This window comes from Cucurbita pepo, chromosome 6, assembly GCF_057944985.1.
Source record: "Cucurbita pepo subsp. pepo isolate OVF chromosome 6, ASM5794498v1, whole genome shotgun sequence".
NCBI lineage: Eukaryota > Viridiplantae > Streptophyta > Magnoliopsida > Cucurbitales > Cucurbitaceae > Cucurbita > Cucurbita pepo.
In genome coordinates this window covers 7,329,304-7,334,024 of record NC_141803.1, presented here as the reverse complement: position 1 = coordinate 7,334,024, position 4,721 = coordinate 7,329,304, and the positions used below count along the sequence as shown (strand labels likewise).

Here is a 4,721-nt window from a genome sequence, read left to right as displayed (position 1 = left end):
CTACACCGCCTTTATAGAATAAAGGTCCTGAACGTCCATAACGAGGTAAGTAGCCATTTTGGGCTCTTCATAATAAATACTTGTAGAAATTGCATGTATCTTTGTATAAACCTTAAACAAAGTATGAATTAAACTAATATGAAAGAAAAACACCATGAACGGTGAGTTAAAGCTCCAAAATGATCCCAAAATGATCAAATTGCTTCTGATTTAAGTAACGTTAAAATACTCTACTAAATGAATTTCGCTGCCTATTTATTTTTAATACTGAGCATAATATGATATGTTAAGAGTTTATATGAAATTTTATGGTCATTGGAGAAGGTTAATTACCTAAACCAAGTAACGGTGTAAAATGACCATAATGCACCAAAAGAAATTTACCTTTGGTTCATTATCTAAATGACCTCCAAATGCTATGAAACTTTGTATTAAACCTAGGGAATTGAACCATGTGTCTCTCGCATGCGAAGCGATCGCTCTACCATATGAGGTACACCCTCTTAGTTAGAATAAAGGTCCCGAACGTCTATGACGAAGTAAGTAGTCAATTTGGACTCTTCTTAAGAAGTACTTGTAGAAATTGCTTGGATCTTTGCATAAAGTTTAAACCAAGATGAATTAAAGGTATGTGAAAGAAAAACATCAAGAATAATGAGTTAAGTCTCTGAACCGATCAAATTGTTCGAGATTTAACGTTAAAATAAATCACTAAATGAACTCCGCTGACTATGAATTTTTAATACTTAGCATAATATGGCATGTTAGGAATTTATATGAAATTTTGTGGTCATTGGATAAGGTTAATTAGCTAAACCAAGTAACGGTATAAAATGACCATAATGCACATAAGGAAATTTACCTTTGGTTCATGATCTAGATGACATCCAAATGCTATAAGACATTGTATTAAACCTAGACAGCGAGTTCAGACTATATCGCTTTGGACGCACTAAGCTATGACATAGGTTTAAATTGTGTCAATTGAAATGTTTGAGCCCTTGGATGTAGTTTCAGACTGTGTCACTTTATGAAGCCTTGAACACAGAATGTCAAGTTCATGACTAGTACCATAAATACTAGGAGTGTCTTGGAGAACAAGACAACGATCAAGGACTAGAACAAGAATCAAGATCCAAGTTCTGAAGATAAGAACCCATAATAATAGTACCAAGACCCGTAGACAAGAACTAAGGTTGAGGCCTCATAATCCAAGGATAAAGAGTCCTAAAGATAGATCATGACAAGAAATCACAAGTGAAAAACAGAACCAGAAATCACAAGTGAAAAACAGAACTAAAGAATTCAAATCCTTACCACTAGAACCAGAAAAGAGAAGAAAAGAAAAGAAATAGTGTGATAGGCTAAAATCTTTGTACTCATTCAATCTTTTAGTTACTTATGTATAAGTCCTAAAGATTTTAATTACTTATGTATAAGTCCTAAAGATAAATCATGATAAGAACTCAGTCAAGAACAAAACTAAAGAGTTCAAGTACTTAAACAAGAAAAAAAAAAACACAGAAATAGTGTGGTAGGCTAGAATCTTAAAACAAATACAATGGAGGTGCAGGGAATTAAACCTCGTGCCTCTCAGCAAGCACTCTACCATATGAGCTACACCCCCTTTGTAAAATAAAGGTCCCAAACGTTCATGACGAGGTAAGAAGCCATTTTGGACTCTTCTTAAGAAGTACTTTTAGAATGAGAGAAAAACACCAAGAATCGTGAGTGAAGGCTCTGAACCGATCAAATTTCTCAGGATTTAAGTAACATTAAAATAAACCATGAGGTTCTAGCCTATCACACCATATGCACGAGTTTATATGATATTTGGTAGTCATTGGATAAGGTTAATTAGCTAAACCAAGTAACGGTGTACTACCACATGAGTAAATTTAACTTTGGTTCATGCTCTAGATGACCTCCAAATGCTATGGTGTGATAGGCTAGAATCTTGAAACAAATACAATGGAGGTGCAGGCGGAGGTGCAAGGAATTGAACCTCGTGGGTATGGTGTGATAGGCTAGAATCTTGAAACAAATACAATGGAGGTGTAGGTGAGCGAGCGCTCTACCATATGAGCTATACCCCCTTTATAGAATAAAGACCCCGAATGTTCATGATGAGGTAAGAAGACATTTTGGACTCTTCTTAAGAAGTACTTTTAGAATTTGTTTGGATTTCTGTATAAACATTAAACCAAGTATGAATTAAAGGGAAGTGAAAGAAAAACACCAAGAACCGTGAGTTAATGCACCGAACCAATCAAATTTCCCAGTATTTAAGTAACGTTAAAGTAACTCACTAAATGAACTCTGCTGCCAATGAATTTTTAATACATAGCATAATATGATATGTTTGGAGTTTATATGAAATTTGGTTGTCCTTGGATAATGTTAATTAGTTAATCCAATTAACGGTGTAAAATGACCATAATGCACATAAAGATATTTACCTATTGTTCATGATATAGATGACCTCCAAGTTCTATGAAACTTTGTATTAAACCTAGATGTGAGTTTAGACTATGTCGTTTGGAACGCATGAAACCATTGCATAGGTTCAGACTGTGTCACTTGAAATGTATGAAGTCTTGGACTAGGTTAACATTGTGCCGCTTGAAACGTAGGAGCCTTGGACTCAGGATGTCACGTTCATGACTAGTACCATAAATACTAGGGGGAGTGTCTTCGAGAATAAGACAACAATCAAGGACTAAAAAAAGGATCAAGATTCAAGTTCTGAAGATAAGAACCTAAAATAACAGTACCAAGACCCTTAGACCCTTAGACCAGAACTAAGGTTGAGACCTCATATTCCAAGGATCAAAGTCTTAAACATAGATCATGATAAGAACATACCATTCAAGAACATAACTAAGGAGTCCAAGTACTTACAACTCCTGTGTCCTATAGCCTAAGTGAGCTACCTTCTGGCACATACGTGTGTCACAGTGTGGGCGAGCATGTCGAGATTAGTATCTCGTGCATCTTCCTTTGAAATGGGTTTTTTCAAAGACAGTACCGGGCGACACGGGTGTGCGGTGTTGCGTTCTAGCCCGCGTGTTGGAGATTGCTACATACACCCGCTATCCGACACGGTATCCGTAAGTGACATGGCATGGGCACGGGAGGGCCAATGCCTCGATAGAACCTGGATGAATGGATGTTCGGCAAGTCCCGATGAGATGAGCGACACGCGGGCCCATTCTCGATAGCATGACCAAGTGAGTTTTGATGGCCAACGACACCCTGAGACTCAGGACGGTATCAAGACATGTTGGCCATGTCGATTGAGATCGAGATGACAAGATGAGATGCGATTGTGCATTGAGAGTCCTTGGCCCGAGTAGAGGCAAGGTGGAGGCCAATGACTTGGCCTAGTGTAGAGGTAAGTCAGTTGTGTCGCATACTATTGAACATGCACGTGCAGGCGGCGTGTGTGATCGAACGAGCTTGGATTCTGCACAACCGATGTTCGATTGGCGAAGACAAACCTCGCAAATTACTTATGTATGGATAAAATAAATGTCTTGAAAGTTGTGTTTTAAATTCTTGTGTTTTATTTCTCATTATAAACAAACCCATGTGTAAAGCGAGCATTCTACCATATGAGCTAGACCCCCTTTATAGAATAAAGGTCTTGAACGTTCATGATGAGATAAGAAGCCATTTTGAACTCTTCTTAAGAAGTACTTATAGAATTTACTTGGATTTTTGTATAAACCTTAATCCAAGTATTAATTAAAGGAATGTGAAAGGAAAACATTTTTGTATAAACCTTAATCCAAGTATGAATTAAAGGAATGTGAAAGAAAAACACCTAGAACCATGATTTAAGGCTCCAAATCTATCAAATTTCTCAGGATTTAATTAATGTTAAAATAACCCACTAAATGAACTCTACTACCTATGAATTTTTAATACTGAACATAATATAATATGTTACGAGCTTATATGAAAAATTTGGTGGTCATTGGATAAGGTTAATTAGCAAAACCAAGTAACGGTGTAAAATGAACATAATGCACCTAAGGAAATTTACAATTTACCATTGGTTCATGATCTTCATGATTGCCAAATGCTAAGAAACCTTGCATTAAACCTAGATATGAATTGAAATGTATGAAGCCTTGAATACAGGATCTCAGGTTCATAACAAGTACCATAAATACGAGGAGAGTGTCTTGGAAAATAAGACAACAATCAAAGACTAGAAAAAGGATCTAGATTCAAGTTCGATAGGCTAGAATTTTAAAAAAATAAGAATGGAGGTGCAGGGAATTGAACCCCATGCCTCTCGCATGCGAAGCGAGCGCTCTACCATATGAGCTACACCCCCTTTATAAAATAAAGGTCTCGAACGTTCATGATGAGGTAAGAAACCATTTTGGACTCTTTTTAAGAATTACTTTTAGAATTTGCTTGGATTTTTGTATAAACCTTAAACTAAGTATGAATTAAAGGAATGTGAAAGAAAAACACCAAGAGCCGTGAATTAAGGCTTCGAACCTATTAAATTGATTGTGATTTAAGTAACATTAATATAACCCACTAAATGAACTCGACTGCCTATGAATTTTTAATACTGAGAATAATATGACATGTTAAGAGTTTATATGAAATTTGGTAATCATTGGATAAGGTTAATTAGCTAAACCAAGTAACGGTGTAAAATGACCATAATGCACATAAGGAAATTTAACTTTGGTTCATGA

The 4,721-nt window shown here is 36.2% G+C and overlaps 1 non-coding gene across 1 annotated transcript; it reads right to left on the bottom strand.

Moving 5' to 3' along the window:
• Nucleotides 1-4,272: 4,272 nt before the first annotated feature.
• On the bottom strand, nucleotides 4,273-4,345 carry TRNAA-CGC (transfer RNA alanine (anticodon CGC)). Its single transcript has one exon. It is a non-coding gene; the product is annotated as a tRNA-Ala (tRNA).
• Between the last annotated feature and the right edge of the window lie 376 nt (nucleotides 4,346-4,721).